The following is a 16,243-nucleotide window of genomic DNA, read 5'->3' on the forward strand; positions in this document are numbered from 1 at the left end:
GTATAAGTATACACAATATACAAATAGTCATGTCTCAAAATTCACATACATTTTAAGTGTTCATAGCATTCTTGCCTGATCAGGACATATGTGGATGATTAAAAAGGTCTTGGGTGTGGATGAAGGAGCATACAAAGAGACGGGATGGACCCCAAATGGACTATTTACCAGACCAGTCACTAGTCACCAGACCACAGACTGTACAGTTTCAGATCTTGCAGAATCGGCTAAATAAAATACAAAATATAGCAATATGGTAGGCAATGTAATATGCATTACCCCAAGTGGTAGATGCCAATTCAACTCACCACATATTATGTAACTAAGCCACCAATCCCTACTGGAGGCACATTGAGCTATGATTACTGTTCACCAATATATCACATCATCTTCCTTCCAGGGGTAAAAATCAGAGGTTTGGATCCACTAAGCAGAGGCACAGAATTCCCATAGTAGCATGGTTACAAACAGAGAGCAAAATGCCCGGGAAAAACGTATCTGTATCCCCTATATTAACCTATAAATTAAGAAGAGGACAAATATATACTCTACTGCCACTAAATCACAAGCTTCTAATCAAACAAAGTGAATATATCTATTATATGCAACCTTATATCAATATGGCCAACTGATTGTGCCCTGTCAACATTAGTGGTGTCACCATTCCTTAAAAGGTGGTCTCGATTTCAACCAAGATGTTTGACAATCAAAAAACATAATGAATAAAGGTAGCACTAAAAATTACTTTCAGGCCATCCCTGGGCCAAACGACCACCTACTCATATACTTCAATGTTGCCAATCAGAACGCCAGCTGGCACTAAAATGGCACTGCGGCGGTGATCACATCGTGTGTGCCACCATCATGTCTGCACACGGGCTTGACAATTCCTGATCACCAAGCCCCCACCCAAACTTATGAGCGGGGCGGGACAAACATGGCACCATGGAGACCCACAAAAACAGGGTGTGATTTCCAACAGGGAAGGGAGGCACCCTGGATGGAACATCATCTCTGCCCAGAGACAGAACAGGGGAGGATGATGCAAGGCACGCATGCATCCGCTCACAAGACCACCATCTAATAATATCCACCCTCACCAACAGGGGGGTAGAGAGAACATCTCCATAATTTACCTACAATTATAACAACTAATTGTGTGATATATATTAACAAACAAATGACATAATGTCATTCAGAAGAGAATATAAAGGAGGGTTTACATGGGGTGCTATTTCAACAAGGATGAAGGGCCTTACAAGGATAGAAACAATACCAAGGAACCTCAAAATTAAAAATAAAAGGGAGGGGAAGTGGGAGAAAAAGCAGTATACAGTCTGGATTTTGCAGTGCCCCCTACAGAAGTCAACTGTAAAATGGATTTAAAGCTAATAATATCATTTAGACCTGGGGATGAGGTAGCCTTTAATGAATGGATCCACAGCATTTCATGCTGAGGGATCCGTCTATCAAAATCCCCAGGATTCAGTTCAATGTTGCAAATTTAACCACCAAGGCATCCCTAGAAGAGTTCAGCCCCAACTGGCATCTTATGGGTGTAGACAGTATATTATTTCTGATATAATAAATATGGTCCTTAATTCTACGCCAGAAAGGGCATTTGGTTTTGCCCACACAAAAGGCACTGCACTCACAAAACATGATAGAGACCACAAATAGTATACATATGGTGCAGCGCTAAATATCAATATAAATAAATTAAATACCAACATACGGATCCCAATATAGAGAACTTAAAGTGCAAAGAAATTCTTAAAGTGCAATAGAATGAATACAAAATGAGTCATAATACTGTGAAAAACTCCAAACCCAAATCCCAAATATGGGATAATACACACCAATAGTGTAAACAAGGTGAATCCCTACAAAAATGGGATAAAGTGACACATGCCAAAAACACAAATAGGTGTATACACTATACACACAGTGAGAAACACAAACAAACAAAAAAAAAATCTTATGTTTAGTGAACAAACATCAAATATGCAGTAAAACAATTGTAGTGAAACACTAATCACAAAAAAGCAGCAAAAAGTTCTTTTTGAGTCCAAATATTAGTGCTATGGGAATCCTCCACACTAAAAAAGAAAGTGCTCCACTCTTAACAAGAAACTGGTGTTGTGTGATGTGCACTCCAAGGAATACCAAATTAAAAAAGAAAAAAGCGCCACTTACAAAAACCACCAAAGTGTCAGCAGCATATCCCACCCAAAATAAATTTTGGCAACAATAATCCTAATTAAAAGGTATGCGCTAATAACAAACTTATACAAAGGTGTATATCATCATCCAAAAAACATTTAGTGTTTTAAATAAATAATTATAGTGTCCAAACATTAATTAGTGTCCAAAAAATATATATATATATCTTCAGTGACTTGAACCAATTGTGAAAAATCCACCACCAAAGGAGATTAAATGAACCCACTAGAGCTAATGGCTGGTCAGATTATAAACCAGCAACAGCGCTTGTGCTCTGGGAGCAATGACCCCGATGTCCAAATAGATATGGTGATGTTTCAGATACTTCCAGATAATAATAATCACAGACAAACAACTTTGCAGCCCAAGCTCTTATGATGAACCTCTCCACTCTTTCTCATACCTCCATGAGAGCATGCAGTACAAAACAAGGTGTCCAACAGACACCAGCTTCAATCGCAAAAAAAAGGTGAGATACAGTTACCGCTCACCATGGATATCCCATACAGCACAGAACAGCAAGGCTCTCTAACGTCCACATCGAGTAGGCCACGCCCAACCAGTTTCGTCACACCGACGTCATCAAGGGGCACTCCAAGGAATCCCAAAAAAATGGCTGAAATGCCTGCTCACCTCCAATAAGTGACCCAACGGGTCATCACGCTTTTTTGGATCACACCCGGATCCTATAGTATGGATCTCCTTATTGCCCAATCTCCATATAACCATGGTTCCAATGTGCCAAGTATATAATCCCCTTCCTGGATCGATTAGGCAGGTGACTTTAAATACCTCCAGCCCACTCACAGAAACTCTGCCCAGCTCTCAATGCAACCATGCCTATAAAAGAAGAAAGATACTTCCATAGTGCAATACTGTTTAATATAGGTAATCAGACCAAAAAACGCCAGTAGATACACATTTCCACCACATGCTATGGGACCCACTATTTCCTGGGCTCCCACCAGCAATCCTTTCTCGGGTGCATCCAGACCCCCCCCCCCATCTCCCTTCTCTCCACTGTTGTGGGTAAGTCCCACTTGTCAGTTGCTGGCATAGAAAGAGAGATAAACTGCGGCATGACCAGGATGAGCAGCTTTCACCACTTAACCTCCCTGGCGGTATTCCCGAGTGTAGCTCGGGGTTAACTTTCAGTACCAGAAGCGGTAACCCCGAACTACACTCGGGATTACCCTGCAGTGTTGCTCGGGGATCCCGCCAGCACTCACCTTGTACTGCGCTCCCACGATGTCCCATCTGCAGCGTCCCCGGCCATGTCCTCCGGCTGATGCCGGCATCCGTCTTCCGGGTTCAGTTCCCTGTGAGCATCGGGACGTACGGGAAGTACAGGGGACAGAACCGGTGGAAAATTCAAAAATGTAAAAATGTGACATTCACTCAATACACTAAAATCCGATAGTATTACCTTACTGTATCAAACCATTTCACATACATTTTATCCCGAGTGCTTTGTCCTGTGCCCTGCCTGCATTTTTACTGTTTCTGCCTGGAAACTGAGAAACGTTCATGGCGTCCAAAAAGAGTCCCTGTAGGTCAAAAGCAGTTTTTAGTCCAACTAGATAACAGCGATAGTAAATTAGAACTACTTGCAGAATTGAGTGATAATGATTCATGGGTAAATTCGTCATCAGACACTGAAAATGATTCTGCGACTGAGTTCAAACTCGTGACCGAAGGACTAGCCAATCTGAAACCGCGATGTCATGTGCGTAACAATGCCACACCCAGATGCACCCTGCACAATGATTTTCCAGCTAATTGGACCACAATCGATATACCAGCAGCCCGGGAGCGATTGTTTCTGGGTCAGGTTAATTACGCAATCAACCCTTCACACTGCCACCACCTCCTTTTTGTACAGAGAAAGAGGAAATTCGGCGATATCAGCTACAACACTATAATGGTTGAGATCATCTGTATAACACGGTCACCGCAGACTGGTTATACAAACACAGTAGCGCTCTTTTAGAGGCAGGAATTCCTAAGTTGCAATACAGAGCTAGTTCAACATTTTCAGAAGGAAAGATTTATTACTAAAAGGTCAAAAGGGTGCACTAAAAATATTCACAGAAAAAAGATGTAACCAATATATATAAATAGACAGAGAACAACAGCACAACAAAGAGGTAAAAGGAGGTTAAAGGGTTAAAGTACTTGCCAATCAGCCTTGGGTTTGCAGATCAAGTTTCAAAGCAAAAGGGCACATCTCCCAGGATGGTTCTGATGGTAAAAGGGAGAATTCTTCAACTTAACTTTCTTAGGCCTGACAACCCATTTTGTAGTTCCCCAGCAGGGGGTGTCTCTGAAGTGAAGGACAAATACCCCGTTTAGGGAGGGAAGGTCTGGGCATAGGCCTAAACTAGAGCCAAAATCTTTTAGTTCATATTTTTGCTCATAACTTTCCCTATGCACAAGTGACATTCCACCCGCGGGTAGATTATTATGCAGACACATCTGAGGAATGATTAGATATGAAATTATACACTGAATGGTTCAAGAGATCTAATTTTCTGCTTTCCTATGTATTCCAGCAAAGGAGAGTGACCTATAAAACTGTTTGTCTCCTCATGGCCAATCTGAAGATATGCCTGGTTTTTATGTAAGTCTCTCATATTCCAAGATATGAGACATAGGGGATAAATGGATTTTAAAAGTGTTATTTGGTTCGTGCTTCTCTGGAATGTCTTTGAACTCCTGGGAAGGCTTGTGTTATCTTTTACAATGTGTTATATTGCACAGCTTTCTTAGACAGCCAGGCGCTCAGCTCAGAGAGGTGTATAGCTCTGGGCTCCCTGCTGTGCCCTGGCCGGCCTGTGACACTCCTAACACACAGGCCATATGTCAATGTGTATGAACAGAGAGGAAGGGGGGAGAATGAGGGGGAAATATGCTTATCAGGATGGTTGACCCTTTCCCAAGATGGATGTTGAAGCCAAAATGTTGCACGGCGTCCATTTCTGGGTGTACGCCTGCCACAATAACACCTTGAAATTCTTCTGTCTATTTGATTTATTTATGGAGGTAAGGTAAGAGAGGCCTGACATTCCCTAATCATTATTCTGGGGAACTTCTGAATTATATGTTCATAATAGATTTTAAGCTTACTTGTGAAAAAATTATGCCATGTAAAGACTAAGGTTAAGGTTTGGATTTAGATCGAACATACTGGAAGTTCCTTCTGAATTTGACATGTTCACTATTCAGCGGGAGCGCAAAGGATGTCTCATAATTCATAGCAATTCACTGTAAACACTGGTTAGGTGCAATTCTTTGGTCAAGTTCAAGCCCCATCACCATAAAAGTAATCTTTTCCAGCAGCCTCTTGTAGGTATTTTGGAGTTATTACTGTAAGACATTGCAGGGCGAGAAAATTTTGTTCTTTGAAATTTAGTGTTCTACCAAAGAGCTATACAGTGCTATATTGAATGCTGTATTTTGCCACTAGGGATGGGCTTGATGTTCGCATCGAACGTAACTTCAACTCGAACATTGGCAGTTCATGTGTTCACTGAACACACAAACGGTAAGCAGGGGCGGACTGACAACTCATGGCTCCCCCGGGCAATAGGGGATCATGGGGCCCCTGTGTCCTTGCCCAAACTCAAAAAAGCCTATGAGAAAGGTGCCAGGGGCATCTCATGGGGCCCCCTACTGACCCCGGGCCCTCGGGCAGTGCCCGAGTTTCCAAATGGTCAGTCCGCCCCCGACGGTAAGTATGTTCAGCGGGCTCTTTGCCTGCCAAGCGCCCCACAATTCACTGCACTCTCACAGGGTATTGTGAGAGCCATGATTGGCCAAAGCAATGCACCTGATCACAGGCCAGGTGCAATGCTTTGCCAATCACAGAACAATTGGGTTCAGTTAGCAGTGATGTCAGTGGTGACTTCCCCGCTATCCACACCTATTTGTTTACATCTGACAGGCAAATAACAGACCTGTCATACTGCGTCGAGTGCTCAGCACGTGTGGACGTTTCGGTGGGCGTTGTTATTTTTTAAAATTTTGATGAGTCGGTGTTGTGACAATGCTGCACGATTGATTATATCGATGGAACTTTTTTTTTTGCTTTTTTTTAAATTTAAAGAACTTGTCAAAAACTGTTGGGTTTTTTTTGTTCAGTTTTTCTAAAATGTCTGGCATCTTAATTTTTTTTTAAATGTAACCTTTTAGTGAACTGTTAGGGGTAAAAGCACCCCTTACTCATTCACAAGGGGGGGCAGCATCAGGGTGCCCCCTTATTTAAAGGTGTACCCTGAAGCTAATGAGCTCACCAGAAGCTAATGAGCCACAGGGAGGGAGAGGGCACGTGATTGCCCACCCCCCCCTTTCCTGCCCTGCCAGGCCTGTGCTCAGATCAAGGGTCTGGTAGGAATTTAGGGGGAACCGCATGCTATTTTGGGGGTGGGGTTCCCCTTAAGAATCCTACCAGGCCTAAAGGGCCTAGTATGATTTTTAGGGGGAACCCCACGCACTTTAAAAAAAAAATTACTGTGGGGTCCCACTCTGTTTTTCTATAAAAATGTAATTTAAAAAGAAAAAAAAAGTTCAGTCCTGTTCTATACGTTGTACAGATCTGCAACTTTTCAGGTAGTTTAAGGGAACCCCCCCAAGTATGATATTTAGAGATGAGCGAATCGAAGTATCCGAAGTGGAATTCGAGTCGAATATCGGAAAAATTTCGATTCGTGCCGAATCCGAAAAACAGCCTAATTCGGACGCGCGAATCGAAATTTTTCAGAAAATGGCGGCTGACATGTGCGGCGACGGAGCGGGGATGTCGGGGAAGGCGCGCAGACAAGGCGCGCTGCCCCATAATGCATTCCTCAACGACATGTGATCGCATCAGCCAATCAGCAGCCAGCCAGCCAGCACTGTGTAATGGTCGAGGTATATATAGCGGCCATTTTGGAAATCTTCATTTGCCTGCAGTCATTGAACAGAGGCAGACCGCTCTGTACTAGGGACAGGGACAGAGTTAGGGCCACAGAAACGAGAATTGGGGACAGAGAGAAGTTACTTAGGGACAGAGAACCATTACTCAGGGACACAGACTTGTTAATGAGGGCCACAGAATCGTTATTTAGGGACAAAGAAACGCTAGTTAGGGCCACAGAATTCATACTCAGGGACAGACAGAATTGTTACTCAGTGCCAGAGAATTGTTACTTAGGGCCACAGAAACGTTATTAGGGCCACAGAATTTTTACTCAGGGACAGACAGAATTGTTACTGAGTGCCAGAGAATTGTTACTCAGGGACAGACAGAATTGTTACTGAGTGCCAGAGAATTCTTACTCAGGGCCACAGAATTCATTCTCAGGGACAGACAGAATTGTTACTCAGGGACAGACAGAATTGTTACTGAGTGCCAGAGAATTGTTACTCAGGGACAGACAGAATTGTTACTGAGTGCCAGAGAATTGTTACTCAGGGACAGACAGAATTGTTACTGAGTGCCAGAGAATTGTTACTCAGGGACAGACAGAATTGTTACTGAGTGCCAGAGAATTGTTACTCAGGGACAGACAGAATTGTTACTGAGTGCCAGAGAATTGTTACTCAGGGACAGACAGAATTGTTACTGAGTGCCAGAGAATTGTTACTCGCACAGACACAAAATTGTTACTTGCACAGACACAGAATTGTTACTCGCACAGACACAGAATTGTTACTCAGGGCCACAGAATTCATACTCAGGGACAGACAGAATTGTTACTGAGTGCCAGAGAATTGTTACTCAGGGACAGACAGAATTGTTACTGAGTGCCAGAGAATTCTTACTCAGGGACAGACAGAATTGTTACTGAGTGCCAGAGAATTGTTACTCTCACAGACACAAAATTGTTACTTGCACAGACACAGAATTGTTACTCGCACAGAGACAGAATTGTTACTCAGGGCCACAGAATTCATACTCAGGGACAGACAGAATTGTTACTGAGTGCCAGAGAATTGTTACTCAGGGACAGACAGAATTGTTACTGAGTGCCAGAGAATTGTTACTCTCACAGACACAAAATTGTTACTTGCACAGACACAGAATTGTTACTTGCACAGACACACAATTGTTACTCAGGGCCACAGAATTCATACTCAGGGACAGACAGAATTGTTACTGAGTGCCAGAGAATTCTTACTCAGGGCCACAGAATTCATACTCAGGGACAGACAGAATTGTTACTCAGGGACAGACAGAATTGTTACTGAGTGCCAGAGAATTGTTACTCAGGGACAGACAGAATTGTTACTGAGTGCCAGAGAATTCTTACTCAGGGACAGACAGAATTGTTACTGAGTGCCAGAGAATTGTTACTCTCACAGACACAAAATTGTTACTTGCACAGACACAGAATTGTTACTCGCACAGAGACAGAATTGTTACTCAGGGCCACAGAATTCATACTCAGGGACAGACAGAATTGTTACTGAGTGCCAGAGAATTGTTACTCAGGGACAGACAGAATTGTTACTGAGTGCCAGAGAATTGTTACTCTCACAGACACAAAATTGTTACTTGCACAGACACAGAATTGTTACTTGCACAGACACACAATTGTTACTCAGGGCCACAGAATTCATACTCAGGGACAGACAGAATTGTTACTGAGTGCCAGAGAATTCTTACTCAGGGCCACAGAATTCATACTCAGGGACAGACAGAATTGTTACTCAGGGACAGACAGAATTGTTACTGAGTGCCAGAGAATTGTTACTCAGGGACAGACAGAATTGTTACTGAGTGCCAGAGAATTCTTACTCAGGGACAGACAGAATTGTTACTGAGTGCCAGAGAATTGTTACTCTCACAGACACAAAATTGTTACTTGCACAGACACAGAATTGTTACTCGCACAGAGACAGAATTGTTACTCAGGGCCACAGAATTCATACTCAGGGACAGACAGAATTGTTACTGAGTGCCAGAGAATTGTTACTCAGGGACAGACAGAATTGTTACTGAGTGCCAGAGAATTGTTACTCTCACAGACACAAAATTGTTACTTGCACAGACACAGAATTGTTACTTGCACAGACACACAATTGTTACTCAGGGCCACAGAATTCATACTCAGGGACAGACAGAATTGTTACTGAGTGCCAGAGAATTGTTACTCAGGGACAGACAGAATTGTTACTGAGTGCCAGAGAATTGTTACTCTCACAGACACAAAATTGTTACTTGCACAGACACAGAATTGTTACTCGCACAGAGACAGAATTGTTACTCAGGGCCACAGAATTCATACTCAGGGACAGACAGAATTGTTACTGAGTGCCAGAGAATTGTTACTCGCACAGACACAAAATTGTTACTTGCACAGACACAGAATTGTTACTCGCGCAGACACAGAATTGTTACTCAGGGCCACAGAATTCATACTCAGGGACAGACAGAATTGTTACTGAGTGCCAGAGAATTGTTACTCAGGGACAGACAGAATTGTTACTGAGTGCCAGAGAATTGTTACTCAGGGACAGACAGAATTGTTACTGAGTGCCAGAGAATTGTTACTCAGGGACAGACAGAATTGTTACTGAGTGCCAGAGAATTGTTACTCAGGGACAGACAGAATTGTTACTGAGTGCCAGAGAATTGTTACTCAGGGACAGACAGAATTGTTACTGAGTGCCAGAGAATTGTTACTCAGGGACAGACAGAATTGTTACTGAGTGCCAGAGAATTGTTACTCGCACAGACACAAAATTGTTACTTGCACAGACACAGAATTGTTACTCGCACAGACACAGAATTGTTACTCGCACAGACACAGAATTGTTACTCAGGGCCACAGAATTCATACTCAGGGACAGACAGAATTGTTACTGCGTGCCAGAGAATTGTTACTCAGGGACACCTAATCGTTGAATTAAATAGTATGTCAGACAACATGCAGAGGAGTGGCAGAGGAGGCAATGTTTTAGGAGCGAGCAGACGTGGCAGCAGAGGAAGGGGTCGAGGCAGCAGTATTCGCAGCCAGAGGCCAGTGCTCCCGGTGTCATCCAGCGGTCGTGTCTCCACCGACAACCCTGCCGTCATTGATTGGTTGGCTCGGTCGTCTTCCTCTTCCCAGGTCACCTCTGACACCTACAGCCAACGGTCGGTGGGTACGTCAGACACAACCGTTAGTTGGCATGGCCCGGGACCAAGCCCACTGAAATCACGTGTCCTCTACCTGCCCCTGTCCTTTGCTGTTCCCTCACCAAGCGAAGTATCGCATGCTGTGGGCTCAGCCCCACTGTACAGTGAGGAAGAGCTAACAGAGGGCGGTCAGGAACGGGGGGAGACATCGGCCTTTTCAGCAGCCAAGCGAACAAGTACTGGCGAGGAGAGTGGCTCGGTAGCCGGTCTAGAGACAGGTCTGTCTCCTGACCCAGACGCAGCCGAGGGGGCTAGTAGTGAGGCGGAGACCCTACTTGATGATGAGGAGGTTGATCGCACTTGGCAGCCTCGTCGTCATCAGGCAATTTCTTCCGCATCATCAGGAGAAGAGGGTGGCAGCTTGGCAGCGAGCAAAACAGTCGGTGGGTTGCCCAGGAGACAGCAGCAGGGTCGCATCAGTGTCAGTGGAGCCAAACGTCCACGGAGTAGAGCACCAGCTCCACTGCAGCCTACCACCACGGCCAGTAGTGGTGCCGGTGCGCACGGAGGAAGTAGCAGTCAGCCAGTGAAGAGTAGCGGGGGCAAAGTTTCCTACTCGGTGGTGTGGCAATTTTTCCTCAAGCCGCCCGAGGAAGTAAACGTAGCCGTATGTCGACTATGTGGCCAGAAATGCAAGCGTGGCCAGGGGGCCCATGTTGGGACTACAGCGTTGCGTCAGCATATGCAGCGTCACCATTCGGTGGCCTGGGAAAACCGTGATAAACATACGGCGGTTCTGCCTGCCCCAGCCCCCGCTCCATCACCCGCTCCGTTACTTGCTCCGTCACCCGACGTCGTCAATCGCCCTCTATCAGCCAGTCAAGGCTCCAACACCTCTGCTGAGGGGAGTTGTCGCTCATTGGCATCTTCCGCTCGTTCAGATGCTCCTTCTCCTGCTACTCCTCTTCTCGGATTCCGTCAACAGTCTTTCTTGGAATCCGTATCCAAGAGACAACAGTTTGCGAGCACGCACCCGACGGTGCAAAAGCTGAACGTCCTCCTGTCCAAGTTGCTGGTGCTGCAGTCCCTCCCTTTCCAACTGGTGGACTCAGCACCTTTCCGAGAAATGATGGCTTGTGCCGCGCCGCGGTGGAGAGTGCCAAGCCGTCATTTCTTTGCCCAAAAGGCAGTGCCAGCCCTGCATTCACATGTAGAAGAGATGGTGGGCCAGTCTTTGAGCATGTCGGTCTCTGCCAAAGTGCACGGCAGCGCCGACGTGTGGAGCTGTAACTACGGTCAGGGACAGTACATGTCATTTACGGCCCACTGGGTGAACGTGGTGCCGGCACAGCCGCACCAGCAACTTGGACAGGTCACGACGCTTTTGCCTCCACGTTTGCACGTCCTTGGTCCAGCAAGCATGTCCGCCTCTACCACCTCTTTTTCCGCCGTGTCCTCAGCCGCCACCCCCGTGCCAAGTCCCATTACCCGACCGGCATATCACATGTGCAGGGCGCAACGGTGTCACGCTGTGCTGCACCTGGTATGCCTTGGCGAACGTAGTCACACAGGGGAGGAACTGCTGAGTGTAATGAACAGAGAAATCGACAGATGGCTGTCTCCGCGCAAACTAAAAATCGGAACCATGTTGACTGACAACGGAAAGAACATGGTGTCTGCTCTGCGTCAAGGAAGGTTGTGCCATGCGCCATGCATGGCTCACGTGTTCAATCTGGTTGTCAAGCGGTTCCTAAAATCCACCATCCCACTGCAAGACATCCTTAAAATGTCACGTAAACTGTGCATGCATTTCAGCCATTCCTACACCGCAAAGAACACCCTCATTGAGCTGCAGCGGCAGAACGGAATTCCACAGCATCGCCTGATCTGCGACGTTGCAACAAGGTGGAATTCAACCCTACACATGTTAGACCGCCTTTACGAGCAGCGAAAGGCCATCACCGATTTCCTGATGTTACAAGCGGATAAAGGTACTCCCCTGTGTAACTTAGATGTCAGCCATTGGCAGCTCATGCGTGACACCTGCCGCTTGCTCAGGCCCTTTGAGGAGGCCACGCTATTCGTGAGTCGGCAGGACTATGGGATGAACGACGTCATTCCTCTGTTGCACGTCCTGGAACAAATGCTGTTAACAATGGCTGGTCAGGGTGCGGTAGACGTGGCGCACAGATCTCAACGCCACATGACCCCTGTGGGGGCAGGACAGGAAGAAGAGGAGGAGGTAGAGGAGGACATTTGTGCTCAGGAATTATTGAGTGAAATGGGTGGTTTTTCCACTCAGCGGACAGGAGTGGAGGAGCAGGAGCATCTGGTAGAGGAGGAGGAGGAGGAGACAGAGGACCCAGACGCACCGTGGCAGTATGCTGTGGAGATGGAGGCAGGGAGTCCCTCGCATTCCTTGGCACAAATGGCCCATAGCATGCTCGGTTGCTTGCGTAGCGACAGCCGAATAATAACCATCAGACAGAGGGATGACTTTTGGCTGTCCACCTTGTTGGACCCTCGCTACCGGTCCAAAATGGTGGCCTTTTTCACACCTGCTGAGAGGGAGGCCAAAATTACGTACTATAAAAACCACCTATGTAGTCAGTTGGTCTCTGCCTTTGTGCGCCATCGTCCATCCTCAGACACTGTGGGCCCTGTGCGCTCGCGTTCCGCTGGCATGGCAGCAGGGGAGGGGTGGGGTGGTAGGAGCAGTGGCAGCTCCACCAGCAGCGGCTGCCTCAGTCTGCAGTCGATGATGAGTAGCTTTCTTCACCAGCGCAGTGAGGAAACTACTAACCAGCCGCAGCAGCAGCAGCAGCATCAGGTGGACCTGGAGCAGGAGCTCAAACAACAGGCTTGGGCCTACTTGGACAGCACCCTGCCAACCGAGGTAGACAATCCCCTTGACTACTGGGCAACGAAACTTGACCTTTGGCCCCAACTAGCTGAATTTGCCCTTGAAAGGCTGTCATGCCCGGCCAGTAGCGTGGCATCGGAGCGCGTGTTTAGTGCGGCAGGAGGTATTGTAACTCCGCGGAGGACACGACTGTCCACCCAAAGTGTGGAGAGACTCACGTTTGTGAAAATGAATCAGGCGTGGATTAGTCTGGATTTCAAACCACCAGTTCCTGACACAACTGACTAAATCCGCCATGAATCATGCCTCAAACATGTGCCACTTTCAGGTCTCCTCACACTGCTGGTGTGTTGAATTTTTTGACATAGGGTGCTGGCAGATTACGGGCCTCCTATAGCTGCTGCCAGGCCCCTAATCTGCCATAGGCCCCTATATACCACCTCCTCCTGCTGCTGCCAGGTCCAGAGTCTCTCATGGGTCCCTGTACGGCCTCCCATTGCTGCTGTCTCCATCGCCACACTCTGCTGCCATGTGCCACTTTCAGGTCTCTTCACACTGCTGGTGTGTTAAATTTTTTGACATAGGGTGCAGGCAGATTACGGGCCTCACATAGCTGCTGCCAGGCCCCTAATCTGCCATGGGCCCCTATATACCACCTCCTCCTGCTGCTGCCAGGTCCAGAGTCTCTCATGGGTCCCTGTACGGCCTCCCATTGCTGCTGTCTCCATCGCCACACTCTGCTGCCATGTGCCACTTTCAGGTCTCTTCACACTGCTGGTGTGTTAAATTTTTTGACATAGGGTGCTGCAAGATAACGGGCCTCACATAGCTGCTGCCAGGCCCCTAATCAGCCATGGGCCCCTATACCGCCTCCTCCTGCTGCTGCCAGGTCCAGAGTCTCTCATGCCATGTGCCACTTTCAGGTCTCTTCACACTGCTGGTGTGTTAAATTTTTTGACATAGGGTGCTGGCAGATTACGGGCCTCACATAGCTGCTGCCAGGCCCCTAATCTGCCATGGGCCCCTATATACCGCCTCCTCATGCTGCTGCCAAGTCTAGAGTCTCTCATGGGTCCCTGTACGGCCTCCCATTGCTGCTGTCTCCATCGCCACACTCTGCTGCCATGTGCCACTTTCAGGTCTCTTCACACTGCTGGTGTGTTTAATTTTTTGACATAGGGTGCAGGCAGATTACGGGCCTCACATAGCTGCTGCCAGGCCCCTAATCTGCCATGGGCCCCTATATACCGCCTCCTCATGCTGCTGCCAAGTCTAGAGTCTCTCATGGGTCCCTGTACGGCCTCCCATTGCTGCTGTCTCCATCGCCACACTCTGCTGCCATGTGCCACTTTCAGGTCTCTTCACACTGCTGGTGTGTTTAATTTTTTGACATAGGGTGCAGGCAGATTACGGGCCTCACATAGCTGCTGCCAGGCCCCTAATCTGCCATGGGCCCCTATATACCGCCTCCTCATGCTGCTGCCAAGTCTAGAGTCTCTCATGGGTCCCTGTACGGCCTCCCATTGCTGCTGTCTCCATCGCCACACTCTGCTGCCATGTGCCACTTTCAGGTCTCTTCACACTGCTGGTGTGTTAAATTTTTTGACATAGGGTGCAGGCAGATTACGGGCCTCACATAGCTGCTGCCAGGCCCCTAATCTGCCATGGGCCCCTATATACCACCTCCTCCTGCTGCTGCCAGGTCCAGAGTCTCTCATGGGTCCCTGTACGGCCTCCCATTGCTGCTGTCTCCATCGCCACACTCTGCTGCCATGTGCCACTTTCAGGTCTCTTCACACTGCTGGTGTGTTAAATTTTTTGACATAGGGTGCTGCAAGATAACGGGCCTCACATAGCTGCTGCCAGGCCCCTAATCAGCCATGGGCCCCTATACCGCCTCCTCCTGCTGCTGCCAGGTCCAGAGTCTCTCATGCCATGTGCCACTTTCAGGTCTCTTCACACTGCTGGTGTGTTAAATTTTTTGACATAGGGTGCTGGCAGATTACGGGCCTCACATAGCTGCTGCCAGGCCCCTAATCTGCCATGGGCCCCTATATACCGCCTCCTCATGCTGCTGCCAAGTCTAGAGTCTCTCATGGGTCCCTGTACGGCCTCCCATTGCTGCTGTCTCCATCGCCACACTCTGCTGCCATGTGCCACTTTCAGGTCTCTTCACACTGCTGGTGTGTTTAATTTTTTGACATAGGGTGCAGGCAGATTACGGGCCTCACATAGCTGCTGCCAGGCCCCTAATCTGCCATGGGCCCCTATATACCGCCTCCTCATGCTGCTGCCAAGTCTAGAGTCTCTCATGGGTCCCTGTACGGCCTCCCATTGCTGCTGTCTCCATCGCCACACTCTGCTGCCATGTGCCACTTTCAGGTCTCTTCACACTGCTGGTGTGTTAAATTTTTTGACATAGGGTGCAGGCAGATTACGGGCCTCACATAGCTGCTGCCAGGCCCCTAATCTGCCATGGGCCCCTATATACCGCCTCCTCATGCTGCTGCCAAGTCTAGAGTCTCTCATGGGTCCCTGTACGGCCTCCCATTGCTGCTGTCTCCATCGCCACACTCTGCTGCCATGTGCCACTTTCAGGTCTCTTCACACTGCTGGTGTGTTTAATTTTTTGACATAGGGTGCAGGCAGATTACGGGCCTCACATAGCTGCTGCCAGGCCCCTAATCTGCCATGGGCCCCTATATACCGCCTCCTCATGCTGCTGCCAAGTCCAGAGTCTGTCATGGTCCCTGTACGGCCTCCCATTGCTGCTGTCTCCATCGCCACACTCTGCTGCCATGTGCCACTTTCAGGTCTCTTCACACTGCTGGTGTGTTAAATTTTTTGACATAGGGTGCAGGCAGATTACGGGCCTCACATAGCTGCTGCCAGGCCCCTAATCTGCCATGGGCCCCTATATACCGCCTCCTCATGCTGCTGCCAAGTCCAGAGTCTGTCATGGTCCCTGTACGGCCTCCCATTGCTGCTGTCTCCATCGCCACACTCTGCTGCCATGTGCCACTTTCAGGTCTCTTCACACTGCTGGTGTGTTTAAT

This window comes from Staurois parvus, unplaced genomic scaffold (assembly GCF_062004578.1).
Source record: "Staurois parvus isolate SC_StPar_1 unplaced genomic scaffold, SC_StPar_1.0 ptg000814l, whole genome shotgun sequence".
Taxonomy (NCBI): Eukaryota; Metazoa; Chordata; class Amphibia; order Anura; family Ranidae; genus Staurois; species Staurois parvus.